This window comes from Pristiophorus japonicus, chromosome 6 (assembly GCF_044704955.1).
Source record: "Pristiophorus japonicus isolate sPriJap1 chromosome 6, sPriJap1.hap1, whole genome shotgun sequence".
Lineage (NCBI taxonomy): Eukaryota > Metazoa > Chordata > Chondrichthyes > Pristiophoridae > Pristiophorus > Pristiophorus japonicus.
In genome coordinates this window covers 261,028,806-261,048,547 of record NC_091982.1, presented here as the reverse complement: position 1 = coordinate 261,048,547, position 19,742 = coordinate 261,028,806, and the positions used below count along the sequence as shown (strand labels likewise).

Here is a 19,742-nt window from a genome sequence, read left to right as displayed (position 1 = left end):
GCAAACCTTGTGCAACTCCTGGCAGCAACCTGGGAGCAAGATATCTCTTTGATCCTGGATATTGCCAAGACCTTAAATTAGTTTCACACACACAAACCATGCAGGTCTGCATCATTTCAATCATGGTTTTGAATTTGAAAATTAGTGTCATGAGCTGAAGCAGTTTTCAAAGAAAAGATAATAGAAAAGATATGAGAGGCAGTGAGATGAGATTTATTTGTCCTTTGTATACAGAATTTCAGATATAAAATGTATCATTTGTTGGGACATGAATTAGACCAAAATGTTGTCTCCAGGCCCCGACAGTCCAAATTCAGGCAACTCATTCTGATTTGCAGTTAGATTTCTGGGTGGCCTGTTTCACCTTTACTCTCCTGAAAATTTCTAAAAAGTTTGTTATTAATACAGTTACCTCATTGATGGATAAATCCTAAATCAGAACAGCAGGTTCTTTCAGACTTGGTAACCTTATATATGCAATTTAATGGGAACATGGATTTAAACTTTATATGGAATCCCGCAAGGCTCCGTGTTGTGCATCTGTCAACCCACAAAAGCAAAGATCTTGGGCACCCCTGCAGTGAGCCATGAGAAAACTCTGCCCTTGCACCTACAGCAAGCTCGCCATATTTTTCTGTGTGCTGAGCAAATACTAGAACTAATGTCCTACACCATGTGTGTTTACTAAAACTGCCTCAGCTGGTGCTACGGTTGACAACTCTGATTGGACAGATTCCTGGAGGTATAGTCACATGACACTCCTGCCTCCAAGCTCCCGCTATTGGCTGCCCAATACAACCCTCCTCACAGCACATCTCCTTCCCACACCAATTGGAAAGTGAACCGACTCTTCCTTACCCAATTGGATGATTCTTGGCCGTCAAACTGCTTTCTCCCACCTCCCCATCTCCAATATTTGTTATAACTAAGAGATGAAAGTGTTCAAAGAAAATAAAATCCTTTTTTTTTAAATAAATGTCCCAATAATTTTTCTCCAGGGTTCGTGGAAGCAGGATCTAGGAGATTAACACGAAAAGCAAAATATTGCAGATGCTGGAAATCTGAAGTAAAACAGAAAATGCTGGAAATACTCAGCATCTGTGGCAAGACAAACAGTTAACATTTCAGATCATAACCACTGTTCTCATTTTTCCCAGACAGCAGGTACCAGTAATGATTCTTCTATTGCCATTTACAGTTCCTCTAGCCCCATATTTCTTTATTTGTCCCATTACCATCCCCTTTTGCTTTGCACCATCAGCCCTTTCATTATTTAATCACTCCTGCCTTCCACTCTATCTTCCACCCAGACCTGCCCTTTTGTTCTTTCCTCTGCTCCCCCTGCCCCTGTACTTGCTTAAAAACTCCAGTTCTAATCTGAAATGTTAACTCTGTTTATCTTGCCACAGATGCTGCCTGACCTGAGCATTCCCAGAATTTTCCATTTTTATTCCAAGAGATTAATCTTGAAATCCTGCAGACTCCAAGGCAATCCTGGGAGGGTTGACAATCCTAGCTGGTGCCAACAAAAATATGTTTTAATAAAATAAGTAGTGGGATAATCTGTAACAATGACCCCACATTCTGCATCAAGTGTATCCCCTAATCTTTACTTCTCCTAGGTCCGTAAAGCACACAAGTGAATTCAAAGGCACGATAATCGTTTGAGCATTACAACATTGCCTGGTGCAATTCCACTTGCCGAGATCCAGGCATTTCTGGCCAGTCCTACAGCAATACGTCTGCACTATCACACAACACAAGGAATTGAAGGTTTTCTCAATGCATGAATAAGGCCGCCATCTACTGTTGGAAGAGCCAGACTGCAACAAGACAAGTCTCCAATCCTTTGGCTGCCACAGTTTTCATAGGTTTAACACCATTTAAAGTAGTTTTAATAAAAGACTAAAGAGTTAACCATTCAAAAGAAGACCTCACTGCAAGCTGATTAGCACCACTTCAAGTCAAAATGTTCTTATTGCTCTTCATTATGGCTTTGAAAGAAATGAACAACCTGGTTTGCAGCCATAACATTATTAAACAGGATTACTCGTTGTATTTCTCGATGTATATTTAGTCAGGGCAGCTGTTCATTGTTTTGGGTAAAGCAGTGTTACCCCATCCAGGATCACACCTGAATATTAGTTTCTGGTGCAAAATACTGGACTGCACCTCAGCATGAGATGCCACCTTCACGAAGAGAAAAGGGAAGAAAGTCTGAGAAGAACACATGTTGCCCTAGCACTGCAAAAAAAAGTACACTGAAGAAAAATCATCATCGCCGGTGTCATTACAGTGCTTCGGAGGTGAATCCCACTGTATATTACAAGCTTTGATATTGTTTATCCTATCTGAATATCACATGCGCATTTCAGGTCGGGTGGGAAGGAAAGTCTCTGATAGTTAAAACATTCAGCAGAAGTCACAAAGGGCACAAATCCCAACTGGTTAAATATCCAGCTGATATTTGCTGTCAAAGGTACCACATGGCCAGGGAATCATACCTCAAGAAAGAGCAGTTGCTTATGGAGTCTCATGACAGGCACGTGGATGAGGAGGCCCGCCTAATGGAGCTGGTTAAGAGTGGTCAGCACTTCGATGCTGGGGGAGTTGGCCTGGGCGAGGAGACCGACGTTGGTGTGTCTATCCTCCCAGTGTATTTGCAGGATCTTGCAGAGACAGCACTGGTGGTACTTATCCAGCGCTTTGAGGTGTCTGCTATATATAGTCCACGTCTCTGAGCCATATAGGAGGGCAGGTATCACTACTGCCCTGTAAACCATAAGCTTGGTGCTAGATTTAAGGGACTGATCTTCGAACATTCTCTTCCTCAGGCGACCGAAGGTTGCACTGGCGGACATAGTCATCGATGTCTGTCCTTGCTGATAATAGACTCCCAAGGTATGGAAAGTGATCCATGTCGTCCAAGACCGATCTGTGGTGTTTGATGTTTGATGACTGGGGGGGGGGGGGGGGGGGGGGGGGAGAGGGAGAGGGAGTGCTGTGTGGCAGGGTCAGGTTTGTGGAGGACCTTTATCTTACAGATGTTTAGTGTAAATCCCATGCTTTCGTATGCCTCGGTGAAGGTGTTAACGATGGCTTGGAGTTCGGCCTCCGAGTGTGTGCAGACGCAAGCGTCGTCCGCGTACTGTAGTTTGATGACAGAGGATGGGATTACCTTGGATCTAGCCTGGAGCCTGAGCAAGTGCTCTACTCGGAACTCCTACACGGCAAGCAAGCCCCAGGTGGGCAGAGGAAATGCTTCAAGGACACCCTCAAAACCTCCCTGATAAGGTGTAACATCCCCACTGGCACCTTGGAAACCCTAGCAAAAGACTGCCCAAAGTGGAGGAAGAGCATCCGGGAGGGCGCTGAACACTTCGAGTCTCATCGCCAAGAGCATGCAGAAATCAAGCGCAGGCAGTGGAAGGAGTGTGCGGCACAGGTAAAAAAAGGGATGAGGTCCTACGAGACAAAATTAAAGAGCTAGGAGCTAAATTAAAAAGTAGGACCTCAAAAGTAGTAATCTTGGGATTGCTACCAGTGCCACGAGCTAGTCAGAGTAGGAATCGCAGGATAGCGCAGATGAATACGTGGCTTGAGCAGTGGTGCAGCAGGGAGGGTTTCAAATTCCTGGGGCATTGGAACCGGTTCTGGGGGAGGTGGGACCAGTACAAACCGGACGGTCTGCACCTGGGCAGGACCGGAACCAATGTCCTAGGGGGAGTGTTTGCTCGTGCTGTTGGGAGGAGTTAAACTAATATGGAAGGGGGATGGGAACCAATGCAGGGAGACAGAGGGAAACAAAAAGGAGACAAAAGCTAAAGACAGAAAGGAGATGAGAAAAAGTGGAGGGCAGAGAAACCCAAGGCAAAGAACAAAAAGGGCCACTGAATATAAAGGAGCTGCAGATGGGGTCAAAACTAAAAATCATAGTTTAAAAACTAGGATTAAAACACTCTACCTAAATGCACGCAGCATTCGAAATAAAGTAAATGAGTTGACGGCACAAATCATTACAAATGGGTATGATTTGGTGGCCATTACAGAAACATGGTTGCAGGGTGGCCAAGACTGGGAATTAAACATACAGGGGTATCTGACGATTCGGAAAGATAGACAAGAAGGGAAAGGAAGTGGGGTAGTTCTGTTAATAAAGGATGATATCAGGGCAGTTGTGAGAGATGATATTGGCTCTAATGAACAAAATGTTGAATCATTGTGGGTGGAGATTAGAGATAGTAAGGGGAAAAAGTCACTGGTGGGCGTAGTTTATAGGCCCCCAAATAATAACTTCACGGTGGGGCGGGCAATAATCAAGGGAATAATGGAGACATGTGAAAAAGGAACGGCAGTAGTCATGGGGGATTTTAACCTACATGTTGATTGGTCAACTCAAATCGCACAGGGTAGCCTGGAGGAGGAATTCATAGAATGCATACGGGATTGTTTCTTAGAACAGTATGTAACAGAACCTACAAGGGAGCAAGCTATCTTAGATCTGGTCCTGTGTAATGAGACAGGAAAAATAAACGATCTCCTAGTAAAAGATCCTCTCGGAATGAGTGATCACAGTATGGTTGAATTTGTAATACAGATTGAGGGTGAGGAAGTTGTGTCAGAAATGAGCGTACTATGATTAAACAAAGGGGACTACAGTGGGATGAGGGCAGAGTTGGCTAAAGAAGACTGGGAACACAGACTAAACGGTGGCACAACTGAGGAACAGTGGAGGACTTTTAAGGAGCCCTTTCATAGTGCGCAACAAAAATATATTCCAGTGAAAAAGAGGGCGGTAAGAGAAGGGATAACCAGCCGTGAATAACCAAGGAAATAAAGGAGAGTATCAAATCAAAGACTAATGCGTATAATGTGGCCAAGCTTAGTGGGAAACTAGAGGATTGGGAACATTTTAAACAACAGCAAAGAATGACTAAAAAAGCAATAAAGAAAGGAAAGATAGATTACGAAGGTAAACTTGCGCAAAACATAAAAACAGATAGTAAAAGCTTTTACGGATATATAAAACGGAAAAGAGTGACTAAAGTAAATGTTGGTCCCTTGGAAGATGAGAAGGGGGATTTAATAATGGGAAATGTGGAAATGGCTGAGACCTTAAACAATTATTTTGTTTCAGTCTTCACAGTGGAGGACACAAAAACCATGCCAAAAATTGCTGGTCACAGGAATGTTGGAAGAGAGGACCTTGAGACAATCACTAGGGGGGTAGTGCTGGACAGGCTAATGGACTCAAGGTAGACAAGTCCCCTGGTCCTGATGAAATGCATCCCAGAGTATTACATAGAAAATAGGTGCAGGAGGAGGAAATTCGGCCCTTCTAGCCTGCACCGCCATTCAATGAGTTCATGGCTGAACATGCAACTTCAGTACCCCATTCCTGCTTTCTCGCCATACCCCTTAATCCCCCTAGTAGTAAGGACTTCATCTAACTCCTTTTTGAATATATTTAGTGAATTGGCCTCAACAATTTTCTGTGGTAGAGAATTCCACAGGTTCACCACTCTCTGGGTGAAGAAGTTTCTCCTCATCTCGGTCCTAAATGGCTTACCCCTTATCCTTGGACTGTGTCCCCTGGTTCTGGACTTCCCCAACATTGGGAACATTCTTCCTGCATCTAACCTGTCTAAACCCATCAGAATTTTAAATGTTTCTATGAGGTCCCCTCTCATTCTTCTGAACTCCAGTAAATACAAGCCCAGTTGATCCAGTCTTTCTTGATAGGTCAGTCCCGCCATCCCAGAAATCAGTTTGGTGAACCTTCGCTGCACTCCCTCAATAGCAAGAATGTCCTTCCTCAGGTTAGGAGACCAAAACTGTACACAATATTCCAGGTGTGGCCTCACCAAGGCCCTGTACAACTGTAGCAACACCTCCCTGCCCCTGTACTCAAATCCCCTCGCTATGAAGGCCAACATGCCATTTGCTTTCTTAACCGCCTGCTGTACCTGCATGCCAATCTTCAATGACTGATGTACCATGACACCCAGGTCTCGTTGCATCTCCCCTTTTTCTAATCTGTCACCATTCAGATAATAGTCTGTCTCTGTTTTAAAAGAGTTGGTGGAAGTTATAGCAGATGTATTCGTTATAATCTACCAAAATTCTCTGGACTCTGGGGAGGTACCAGCGGATTGGAAAGCAGCTAATGTAACGCCTCTGTTTAAAAAAAAGAGGGCAGACAAAAGGCAGGTAATATAGACCGGTTAGTTTAACATCTGTAGTTGCGAAAATACTTGAAGCTATCATTAAGGAAGAAATAGCGGGACACCTAGATAGGAATAGTGCAATCAAGCAGACGCAGCATGGATTCATGAAGGGGAAATCATGTTTAACTAATTTACTGGAATTCTTTGAGGATATAACGAGCATGGTGGATAGAGGTGTACCGATGGATGTGGTGTATTTAGATTTCCAAAAGACATTCGATAAGGTGCCACACAAAAGGTTACTGCAGAAGATAGAGCTTCGCGGAGTCAGAGGAAATGTATTAGCATGGATCGAGAATTGGCTGGCGAACAGAAAGCAGAGAGTCGGGATAAATGGGTCCTTTTCGGGTTGGAAATCGGTGGTTAGTGGTGTGCCACAGGGATCGGTGCTGGGACCACAACTGTTTGCAATATACATAGATGACCTGGAAGAGGGGACAGAGTGTAGTGTAACAAAATTTGCAGATGACACAAAGATTAGTGGGAAAGCGGGTTGTGTAGAGGACAGAGAGAGGCTGCAAAGAGATTTGGATAGGTTAAGCGAATGGGCTAAGGTTTGGCAGATGGAATACAATGTCTGAAAGTGTGAGGTCATCCACCTTGGGGTTAAAAAAAACAATAAAAGGGAATATTATTTGAATGGGGAGAAGTTACAACATACTGAGGTGCAGAGGGACCTGGAAGTCCTTGTGCATGAAACTCTTTTAGAGTCTACCTGCGAAAACATAAAACATTAAAGAGTGCCACCCGACCTGGGTGACACTCCAGACATTTCCAAGGCCCTTTTTTTCCCCCCTTTTTTTGTTTTTTTTTTTGTGTTTTCCTTGTGCATGAATCTCAAAAAGTTAGTTTGCAGGTGCAGCAGGTAATCAGGAAGGCGAATGGAATGTTGGCCTTCATTGAGAGAGGGATGGAGTACAAAAGCAGGGAGGTTCTGCTGCAACTGTACAGGGTATTGGTGAGGCCGCACCTGGAGTACTGCGTGCAGTTCTGGTCACCTTACTTAAGGAAGGATATACTGGCTTTGGAGGGGGTACAGAGACGATTCACCAGGCTGATTCTGCAGATGAGGCGGTTACCTTATGATGATAGATTGAGTAGACTGGGTCTTTACTCGTTGGGAGTTCAGAAGGATGAGGGATGATCTTATAGAAACATTTAAAATCATGAAAGGGATAGACAAGATAGAGGCAGTGAGGTTGTTTCCACTGGTAGGGGAGACTAGAACTAGGGGGGCACAGCCTCAAAATACGGGGGAGCCAATTTAAAACCAAGTTGAGAAGGAATTTCTTCTCCCAGAGGGTTGTGAATCTGTGGAATTCTCTGCCCAAGGAAGCAGTTGAGGCTAGCTCATTGAATGTATTCAAGTCTCAGATAGATAGATTTTTAACCAAGAAGGGAATTAAGGGTTACGGGGAGCGGGCGGGTAAGTGGAGCTGAGTCCACGGCCAGATCAGCCATGATCTTATTGAATGGCGGAGCAGGCTCGAGGAGCTAGATGGCCAAGTCCTGTTCCTAATTCTGATGTTATGTTCAAACCAGACTCCCCACCCACCATTTCCTTCAACCACTGTCTGCCCCACCTATGACAGAGACTGTAATTTCCGCATTGGACTGTACAGCCACCTGAGAACTCACTTTTAGAGTGGAAGCAAGTCTTCCTCGATTTCGAGTGACTGCTAATGATGATGATGACCTCAAGAAGGGAATCAAAAGTCTGAAGTGGAGAGGATAGTAGAGAAAAAAATTGGCAGAGATTTGCTGGGTTTTTTTTATAAAGCGAAGAAAAAAACCAGCACATTTACCTGGAGCAAACTAATGGATTTTGGTGCTTGTCCCGGTGTAGATGTGCCACTGAATTATTTCTATTGCCATCTGCACTGCACAACTGTTCACCTGACACAATGCAGCCTAATGTTACTCCAACTGCCATCTCTCGTAACTGGCTCTTGCCTTGCTAAAAGGTCCAGTGAATGAGAGAGGGGCATTTAAGCATTGAAAAACTGAACCCGATAACAAATGTGTCAGGTCACGCAATTTGGTTAACTAGCCTCCGCTGCACTGCAACAGTTCAGGAAGAATAACGTAAAATCTCTCCATTCCAGCAGAGTTTTACTTTCGTGCTCATAAAAGTGGGAGTGACTCAAGATACTGTTGCAAATAAGAGCAAAGTGGAAAAACCATGCAATTCAATGCGTATTTTAATTTGTGTTCATCAAGTCATTGCCCCGTCTACAAAATCTGTAAACAATAGTGACTGCAACAGATAGAACCTTGACTACTTAACTCAGGTACACAGATTAGTGTTTTAATTAAATCAAGCCCGTGCAAGACAACGAATGCAATGAGGACAATGCCAGGACATTTTACTGTGTCTCAGCTCTTGTGAAGTGCACCCGAAGTACAAACAGAAAATAGAATTGATCATTTATATCACGACCGATAAAACACCATTTCAATTGAACTCTGACAGTATTTCCCATTTTATTCATGCAGCTTGAATTATTAAAGCCAATATCTTTCACAAAATTCATCTTGGGAAATACAGTTTAGTTTTATCTTGCTCCATTTCTGGTCACCTTAATAAAAATGCTATCTCTTATACTGAAAAATTGCAGATTTACAAATAGTATGCAGAGTTTATTTTTCACCCCGTTGCGTTGTTAACTAAAAATCAATGTAAAGGAACATATGGCTACTGCTGCATTTCTGTCATGGATCTAAATTAAATATTGAAACTACTGAATATTCTAACATTGTCAATACTTGACTTTTAAATCTGTCAGACATCTCCAGTTACCTTCGTTAAAACTCAAGCATCCCTTGCTGTTTATGGCTAGTGCTGCAAATCAAAACCACCAAAGTCTAAGATTTACTGTCAGGGTAATTTGTTCCTGGGTTTTAACAGTAGCCATTCACTAATTGACACAGACATGTTCAAAAACAAAGACATTTATACTAATCTGGACCATACACATTGCTTAATGTATTAATAATGCTACTAGAGCATTTTGTCAATCTAATGAATAGATTGACAAAAAGATGTGCAATTTCATTAATGGAAGCTATGTTGCAGTACATAGCAGTTTTGTGCCCCAACAGTAATGACTCATGGTGCCAGTTTCTCATGTTTCCGGGTAAAATGTCTTTGCTAATTTGTTTAGCCAGTCATCCTTTCCAAAATCATCACTTCCAAAGTCTTAAAAGTTAAAGCAATTAAACTGTTTAAAAAAACTACTCCTGAAACTTGATTTTTGCAAATTTAGAAAGATATTTATTCCACAAAGTGAATGAGTATTCCATTTAGCCAAGTGACAGCAAACCTGTCCTAGAAAATAAGTGCTTCCTACACACAAGTTAAAGAGCAGCTGTAATATACCTATTCTTTGGAGCAGAGAAAGAGGAGGAAGCCTACTCCTAAAGCACATTAAGGGTCATGCACTTCTACGTTAGAGTTGATGTAAGGCACTTTTAGACTGGTGTTCTTGAGCCAACTCTCCACATTTACACTGCTAAAATCATTTTTTTGAGAGTCTACAATTCTGCTGCCAGGATAAGGGAACTGGGTTTAACAGTGTAACTGCTGGCAGTTTAAGGATGACCATTTCCCAGAATTCAAACTAAGCATGTGCCAGCATGAAAGTGCCTGTAGAAATAAACTATTGACACTTCAGGTGGCTGGGGGGGGGGGGGGGGGGGAAAGAGGGTTTGTGGAGAACTTTAAAATACCCATTTTACCAGGTTATTCAGCTGATTGGGTAGTTTTCTCACATAATTATCTGCCATATATCAAAGTCTTTAAAAAAAATCTTTGAGTAACTACAATCTAATTACAATCTAGTACAGGAGGTTATTGCGAATATAAAACAAGATCACAGATGCCATGTTTTTTTTAAACCCAACAACCAGCAACTGCTCTGATTTTACATGGGAACAAAGCCTGTTCACACAAAAAAGATTTCTCCATTTGGAATTTTGTTAATATAATCCTTTATTCTGAGACCTCCTCAAACTATTTTCTTTTCACAGAAATTGGTGGTACTAAGAAATATTTTGAAAAGCAGTTGCTTATCTCACTGGTCCCGATTTCGTAATAAGAATAACGAAAAGGCTATCAGCGTTCACCATTATTAATGGAATAAATCGGACAGCAACTTCTGGTGTCCGCACATGCACAGTAAAGCACGGGAATCAGGAAGTTGCTGTCTGATTTAGCCTGCTCCTCCACAAGCTGCGCTATATCGGTAGCTCGACGAGAGACTCGAGTTCACTTGCATGCAATGGTGTGAAGTTGGGATACATACCCATTGCTCACTAAACACGCCAGAAAAAGTTAGGGCTTGTCCATTCAAGTGTACATGGATTTTTAATCGGCGTGATAATTACTCCCAAACAACTTCTCTGGCACTGAAAATTTACTTTTACAAGTGTGCAGTCTCATTCCTTCAGATTTTAATTATTGTTGAGAGATTTAAAAAAAAATGTAAAACATTTTTAAAACTTTCTTTATTTCTCTTTCTTAATCCCTGTCATTTCACTTTCTGTAAATTATTTTACATCGAATTAAATATTCAAACTTACACTTCCTGGTTTAGATTCAGCATGTCTCAGTGAGGATTCTTCAATCTGATTGGTTGAGGAGACACGCTGTTGCTTGCCCCTGATCCCCACAGAGGATGGCGCGCTGTTTCAAACGCCCAATGACTGCAAGTTGCCGTTCAAAAGTCCGCGCAAAGTCTGTGGGCAACTGTAAGAGTAACAAACGGAGTGCAAAATCCGGGCCAATATCACTTAAAACGACTCTTGTTGGAAATGTATGATGGACCCAGGTGAAAACAGAATTGGATTTGGATGTGATGCCCTCGTCTAGGGTCAAATATCCTACCAATAGCAAAAGCCAAAACTCAGACATGAAAAACAGCTGTTCCGTTGAGGCACTAGCAGATAACTAGCACCTGTGGAACCATACTCCATTATGCTTTGCGATATGAATATTTGCAATGTAAACTGCATGTGACCGAAAATATGGTGAGGTGCCACAACTGACTGGGTACTGCAGAATGGGGAATTTTATATTAAAAATGGGTCATGGTTTGCACTCCTGATTCCTGTCCAACCAGCTGTCTGGGAAGTGTGAAGGTGAAAACAACCTTCGCTCAGCTGCAGAACCAGTCAGCCTTCACTTGCTCATTTACACGAGTGAAGAATGATCGCTATATCAAAACAATGGAGCAACCTCCAGAACAAGTCACTGCCTTCAGGAGGAGAGGTTGTAGATTTAAAAAAAAACAGATTAGGAGAAAAAGATGCAATGATCAAAAAAAGGTAAAAGCCAAGCATTGTATATAATAATCACATGGCTTCCATATATTCATAGCCATCTGTTGCATGCAATTTAGTGATTCACAACCTTAGAGAACTAGAAGGTTGTCAAGATTATATAAGTACAATGTAATTCAGAATTTAGTATAAGTGGAACTATTTAATTGTATGCAAGTATATTTTCTGATGCTGCCATTAAACTGGCAGAAAGCCGTATTTGCTTTAATTGTAAAATATGCCACCTGAGTCACTTTCCTGCTTGGCTTAATCATCTACAACCTCCACAAATGTGCGTGTAATCACTTCCCTTATGTATCAGATGACAAGTCAATTTTTTATTTAAAAAAAAATTGTCCTCAAAATGTGAGCATCGCAGACAATGCAGTATTTACTGCCCATCCCTAGTTAAGGGCATTAAGAGGTCAAAATTGGTCGACATACCACCGCATACCGCCCAAAATTCATCAAAAAAGACCTACATACTGTCCGCCCATGCAGACCGCCGACATACCACCCAAAATTACAAAATTTGTGACTTGCCACTGGAGCTGCAGACCGTCCTGAAAAAGGTGGTTTTAAGTCGAGCTTCAGTGGCCGGTATGTACCCAGTCTCTCCCACACCCCAGTCTCTCTCGCCCCCCACCCCACAGCAATCTCTTCCCCCCCCCCCCCACGCAGCGATCTAATTTTATAAATGGAAAAACGGAAACACTTGTTACTGTAAGATTTTACATTAAGAGCAATGCATTTAAGGTTGTTCCCACAGAATTTTCTAAACTTATACCTGTGCATCAGGAACTCCACACCGTCCCTAGCGCCTTGTCGGTGCCTCTCGGGGGGGGGAGCTCGAGAGCCGCGCGTGTGCACAACTCGGGAGCCGAAGATTCCTGAATGAAAAGGCTTCTCCGCCGACTGCACTCCACACCTCCTCGCTGCACTCAGCTCGGCTTACCGCAGAGAAAAAAAATGATAAAATTCCTGCCCACTCCACCCCAGTGGTACCGGGCGGTAAAAAGAAACGCACCGCCCTTAGACCGCCGAAAAATGGGTGGATCATCTGTTCCATCAATTTCAGCCCCCAAGAGTCATAGGGATAGATTTTGACTTCAATGGAAATAAAAATGGGTTGCTGATTCGCTATGATCCAATTCATACTATCACAAAGTCAAAATCTACCTCATTAGTGTGGGATTGCTGTCATATGTCGGCCAGATCGGGCAGACATGACATGTTTCATTCCCTGGACAGTAATGAATCAGTTGGGTTTTAACAACAATCCTGTAGCTTTCATGGTCAGTCTTCTTTCTGTACTAGCCGAAAACCACCAGATTTATTAAAATCAGTTTCACAACTCGGGATCTGAACTTGCGACCTCAGAGCTGCCAGCCCAGAAACATAACCACTAGGCTAACGTGCGCAGCATTGCTTGCAGTGCCATGCATCTGTGGGATTTCATTGTGCCTAAGAAACTAAGTAATTACATTTCGTACAAGAGGAGAACTGAGGCACCTAAATTCTTACCATATTACAGGTAACATTTCAGATAAAAGGCACACTTCCGACTCTTCCCCATTTTGGTTTCCTCAACCCACATGTTTTCCCTGGCCAAGAGAAGAGGCAAGTAACCTGCTCCTGAACCGCTACCTGTGCTACTCTGTGACACAGAGGTGCTGTAGCAACCCTGATGTGACTTTCCCCTGCCTCCTGCAAGTTGTTTTGCTGCTTCATTTTCTCCATCTGCCCTTCCTGTAGGCCCCGACTCCATGCTGGGTTATGGGGCCCAATTTTTTTGGAGTAAGTTATTTTTTCTGGCGTAAGTTAAAAAATGTCACTTTCCCCAAAAAATTTGCTCCAGAGTAAGTCAGTTAGGTATGATTTTTTTTTAGTTCAGTTTTTTTCCCCCCAAAAAGGGGGTGTTCCCAGGCACTTACGCCAGCAAAAACTTACTCCAAATCAACTTAGGTCAGCGTTGCGGGCAGTTAAGAAATCGGTGCAGGCAAGTAAGGACCTGCACCCAAGCATCAAACATTCCAAATAAAAGTTAAAATAACTAAATAAAAATAAAGAATTCAGGTAAACAATTGATTAACAATTAAATATTTTAAGTAAATCATACCTTGGGCAGGGGAAGGCAGCTGGCCGGCCTGTACGGGAGGCCATTCGGCGTGGGATAGGGGAAGCCGGCAAAGACACATCAGAAGGCTGAGGGGTGAGGGTGAGGAAAGGCTGGGCTCCACGGCATCGGGAGGGAGGATGAGGAAAGGCTGGGCTCCACGGCATCTCGGGTAGGGTTCTGACAGCCTGGGCTGCACTCAGATGCGGGCGACTATTCAGCCACGGCGAGGGGCAGCGAACATCGGGTCCTGCTGACAGCTTGCAGGACACGCTGGGAGCATGCGCGCAGACTCCACTGAGCATGCGGACAGCTGCTGGCAGTGTTTTCAGCGCAGGGCTGTAGCTCCGTCCCCTACTCCACCATGGACGCCACGCCAGAACCTGAGACACTCGGCAGAGGGGCCAGGATATTAAAAGTTTTTTGGTGCCCTTTCCTGCGCATAAAGGGTCAGTGCGCCAAAAAAACGGGTTGGCCAAAATTGGGCCCATAGTTTCACAGGCATCAGTTGTCCTCTGGTTCTTACCTACTCAGTAGCTAAATTCACTGAGCTAACACTGGTTCTGTTGCTTTGATTTTAACTTGGTTTTCTTTCTGGAACATCTAGTCATTAGGTCAATGGTTGCATTTTTATATTAAACTCAACAGTGTTTTATTTTTATTTTTCATCTTTTGGGGTGGTAAGGAGACAGTTTTTGAAGCCTCAGCGTAAATGGGCACAAATAAAGACATGGCAAGTGCACAGATGTGGAAAAAACTTTCAGATCTCAAACAAATTGCATCTAACCCAATATTTTACCCAGTGAAGCCCCAAATCAGAAGCTCCTTGTCTCCTCATCCAGTGACTGATCTTTTAAAGTACCGTCTAATAAAATGAAATGATAGATGTTAAAGAACATTAATGTTTAAAGTGTGCAAAAAAAAACTAAGCTCCTTTGAAAACACAGAACATGTTTTCACTAGATAACGTCCCACCCCCGACAATGTTGCTTTGTAGGCAAGAACCTCCTGCCATAAAGCCACAGCATATGCAGTGACTACTCCAATTTGCAAAACTGTCAACAGGAAGTAAAGCACCAAAAGCCAGATGTTTTGGATTTAAACAAAAGATAATTCAACAGCTACTGAGCTATAATTGCAGTTATTTAAACAAAATTCAAAACTATTATGCACCCCTGGTAGAATCACAATGTTGCAGGACAGAAGCACGCCAGTGCACCCATCAAACTGCGCTGGTGTTTTTCACGAGCCATTTAGTCTAATTCTACTTTCCTCCTTGATCCCCATACCCTTTAACATTCCTCTTTTTTTCAAGCAACTAATTACCTTTTAAAAGAATTTATGGACTCTGCCTCAACACCAATTGTTCAAAGAATGTCACATTCTAACAACTCTCAAAACTTTTCCTCCCAACCTCCTGCTTTAATCCTTTTTCTAGTTATCTTAAATGTATGCCCTCTCATTACTGTCTCACCGGCCACTGAAAGTTATCTCCCTCTGTTTACCTCACCACGCTCATCACCTTGAAGACTTCTATTAGCCTTCTCAACGCCAAAAAAAAAAGCCCCAACTTCTCAGGCCTCCCATCATAAATGTAACTGCTCAAGAGTCTGGGAGAGAGTGTCCGGGAAGAAGGTCCAAGAGCTGCCAGAAAATTGTGGGTCCGTTGCCACAAGACTTAGGGAGCACTGCACAGTCGGGGGTCAGCGAGCAGCGGGAGTCCAGATCCCATCTGATTGATAAGTATCTCTCTTTCTCTTTTACATCAGATAAGTCTAATCAGAGGGATGGCAGGGCAGCTCAGTCCTATGGAGTGCATGTCCTGCGGCATGTGGGAAGTCCTGGGTGCTTTGTGCAGCCGAGACAACCATATCGCCAGTTTCAACTACTCGAGCTCCGCGTTTCGGAGCTTGTGCGGCGGTTGGAGATAGCGCGTTTCAGGAGATGGTCACTCCGCAGATTAAAAGCATGCAGGCAGAGGGGAAGTGGGTGACCACCAGACGGATGAACAACACTAGGCATGTAGTGCAGGAGCCGTTCCCCCCACCCCCCACTATTGTCTTCTGCGCACCGATGAGGGCGATGGTGCCCCTGGGCAGTGCAGCCAGAACCAAGTCCAGGCACCATGGGTGGCTCAGCTGCACAGAGTGGGGGGGGGGGGGGGGGAGACAAAGAATAAGCTGTAGTGGTAGGGGATTCAATAGTTAGGGGAAGAGAGGCGTTTTTCCATCCGTAGACATTACTCCAGGATGGTATGATGCGTCCCTGGTACCAGGGTCAAGGTTGTCACAGAGCGGATGCAGGACATTTTGGGGAGTGAGGTTGAACAGCTAGAGGTCGTGGTCCATATCGGGACCGACATATTGTAGAAAGAGGCATGAGGTCCTACAGGCAGAATTCAAGGAGCTGGGAGAAAAATTAAAGGGTAGGACCCTCAAAGATAGTAATCTCCGGGTTACTACCGGTGCCACGTGCTAATGAGTACAAGAATAGAAAGATAGAGAGGATGAACGCGTGGCTGGAGAGATGGTGCAGGAGGGAGGGCTTTAAATTCCTGAGGCATTGGGAATGCTTCTGGGGAAATGAGACCTGTACAAACCGGATAGGTTGCACCTCAACAGCGCTGGGACCAATATCCTCGCGGGGAGTTTTGCTAGTGTTGTTGGGGAGAGTTTAAACTAGCTTGGCAGGGGGATGGGAACCTGAGAACAAGTTCAATACGGAAGGAAGTAAAGCTGAAATTGGAACGCAAGCATGTGGAAAGTGAATCTGTAAGACAGAGGAAATAAGGGTTATTAGGAAGTAGTAACCAACGAGGTCTTCCTTTGCTAAAATGGTATATACTTCAATGCAAGGAGTATAGTGAATAAGGTAGATGTGCTGAGAGCACAGGTAGATACTTGGGAGTATGGCATTATAGCCATTACAGAGACATGGCTGAAAGAGGGGCAGGTTTGGCACCTTAATACTCCTGGTGACAGGATTTTGACACAGGACAGAGAGGGGGTTAAAAATGTGGTGGTGGGGGGGGGGGGGGGTGGTGGTCGCGATATTGATTAAGGAAACTATTATAGCTGTGAGGATGGATGATATGTTAGAGGGATCAAATGAGGCCAAATGGGTCAAACTGAAAAATAGAAAAGGGGCGATCACACTGCTGGGCGTGTATTATAGACCCCAAACAGTGGGAGGGAGATAGAGGAGCAAATATATAGGCAAATTTCTGTGAATTCCAAAAACCATAGGTTAGTTGAAATCCCCTACTATTACTGACCTAATATTGGTTGGGACAAATATAGTGTGAAGGATATAGAGGGTGCAGAATTCCTAAAATGCATTCAAGAGAACTTTTTGAAACAGTATGTAACAGGCCCAACACTGGAGGGGGAGGTTCCAGATTTAGTTTTGGGGAATGAAGCTGGGCAGGTGGAAGGGGTATCAATGGGTGAGCACTTGGGTGCTAGTGACCATAATTCAGTCAGATTTAAGGTAGTCATGGATAAGGACAAGGATAGACCAGGAATAAAAGTCCCAAATTGGGAAAAAGCTAACTTTACTAAAGTGATTTGGCCACAATGGACTGGAAACAGCTACTTGAAGGTAAATAAGTGTCAGAACAGTAGAAGGCATTCAGGAAGGAGATCTGAAGGGCTCAGGCCAAGCATGTGCCCTTAAAGAAAAAGGGTGGTAATAATTCTAGAGCCCCCTGGATGTATAGGGACTTACAGGGGAGGATAAAGAAAAAAAGGGAAGCTAAATACTGTAGAATCTCTGCAGGAATATAGAAAGTTCAGAGATGAAATTAAAATAGATATTGGAATGCTGAGAGAGCATGAAAAATTCTTGGTAAGTAAAATCAAGGAAAACCCAAAGATGTTCTATAAATATATTAAGAGCAAGAGGATAACTAAAGAAAGGGTAGGGTCTATTAGAGACCATGGGGGTAATCTGTTTGTGGAGGCGGAAAATGTGGGTATGGTTCTTAATGAATACTTTGTGTCTGTTTTCACAAAGGAGCAATTCAGATACTGCTATCGAGGAGGAGTGTGAAATTCTGGATGAAATAGAGAGAGGAGGTATTAAGGGGTTTAGCAGCTTTGAAAGTGGACAAGTCCCCAGGCCCAGATGAAATGCATCCAGGCTGTTGAGTGGAGCAAGAAGAAATAGCAGAGGCCTTGACCATCATTTGCTAGTCCTCTTTGGATTCAGGCATGGTGCCGGAGGACTGCTAATGTGGTAACCTTGTTTAAGAAGGGAGAAAGGGATAAGCCGAGTAATTACAGGCCTGTCAGCCTAACCTCAGTGGTGGGAAAATTATTGGAAAAAATCCTAAAGGACAGGATAAACCTACATTAAGAAAGGCAAGGACAGTCAGCACGGGTTTGTTAAGGGAAGATCATGTTTGACTACCTGATTGAATTTTTTGAGGAGGTAACCAAGTGGGTCAATGATGGTAGTGCGTACGATGTCGTGTATGTGGACTTTAGCAAAGCTTTTGATAAGGTCCAACATGGTAGACCGGTCACAAAGGTAAAAGCCCATGGGATCTAGGGCAAAGTGGCAAGTTGGATCCAAAATTGGCTTGGAGGTAGGAAGCAAAGGGTAATGGTTGATGATGTTTTTGTGACTGGAAGGTTGATTCCACTGGACTCCCACAGGGCTCTGTACGGGGTTCCTTGCTTTTTGTGATATACATCAATGATCTAGATTTGAATATAGGGAGTATGATTATGCAGATGACACTAAAATTGGCTGTGTGGTTGATAATGAAGAGGAAAGTCATGGACTGCAGGAGGATATCAATCTATTGATCAGGTGGGCAGAACAGTGGCACATGGAATTTAATTTGGAGAAGTGTGGAGGTAATGCACTTGGGGAGGGCTAATAAGGAAAGGGTATACACATTAAGCGGTAGGCCACTTAAAAGTGTAGATAACAAAGGGACCTTGGCGTGCTTGTCCACAGATCCCTGAAAGTAGCAGGCCAGGTGGATAAGGTGGTTAAGAAGGCATACGGAATGCTTGTCTTTATTGGCCAAAGCATAGAATACAAGAGCAGGGAGGTTTTATGCTTAAATTGTATAATACACTGGTTAGGTCACAGCTGGAATACTGCATGCAGTTCTGGTCACTGTATTGTAGGAAGGACGCAATTGCACTGGAGAGGGTGCAGAGGAGATTTACGAGGATGCTGCCTGGAAAGGAGAATCTTAGCTATGAGGACAGATCGGATAGGTTGGGTTTGTTCTCCTTGAAACAGAGGCGGCTGAGGGGAGACCTCACTGAGGTGTATAAAACTTTGAGGGGTCTGGATATAGCGTATAGCAAGGGCCTATTTCCCTTGTAGGAGGGGTCAATTACGAGGGGGCATCGATTTAAGGTGGTTGGTGGAAGGTGCAGAGGGGATATGAGGGGAAGCTTCTTCACGCAGAGGGTTGTGGGGTCTGGAACTCACTGCCTGGAAAGGTGATAGAGGCAGAAACCCTCACCACATTTAAAAGGTGCTTGGATGGGCACATGAAGTGCCGTGATCTGCAGGGTTACGGACCTAGAGCTGGTAAGTGGGATTAGACTGGATAACCTCTTGTTGGGAATCTAAAACGGCCAGAGTGATCTCCTGGACTAGTTTTGATCGCCTGGATGGGTCGGAGAGGAATTTTCCCAGTTTTTTTTTTTCACCTATTGGCCTGGGTTTTATCTGTTTTATTTGTCTCTTTCAGGAGATCGCATGGCTCCGGGTGGGGTGGGGTGGGGTGGAGTGTAAAGTGTTGCGATACATGGGATATCGCAGATGTGTGGGGCGGACTGCTTAGGCCGGATGCTCTTTACCTGTCCGTTATTATTCATAGGTTTATATGTAACCTTTAGGGCTGTTGACCGAGGGCCGTGTGGCTCTTTGTCGGCTGGCGCGGGCACGATGGGCCGAAATGGCCGCCTTCTGCTCTGTAAATTTTTATGTTTCTATCTCTGGCAAGATTCCACTGAACCTACACTATCTTTTCCATTGCTTTCACATCATTCCCAAAAAGGGATGCCCAGAACTGCATACAGTACTCCCAACTGTGGCCTCTCAGAGTGTAC

General features: G+C 43.8%; 1 protein-coding gene across 7 annotated transcripts in view; it reads right to left on the bottom strand.

Annotated features, from left to right (window-relative positions):
• Window positions 1-19,742, bottom strand: part of LOC139266063 (disks large homolog 1) — a 493,057-nt gene that overhangs the window by 281,108 nt on the left and 192,207 nt on the right. The window lies entirely within an intron of this gene.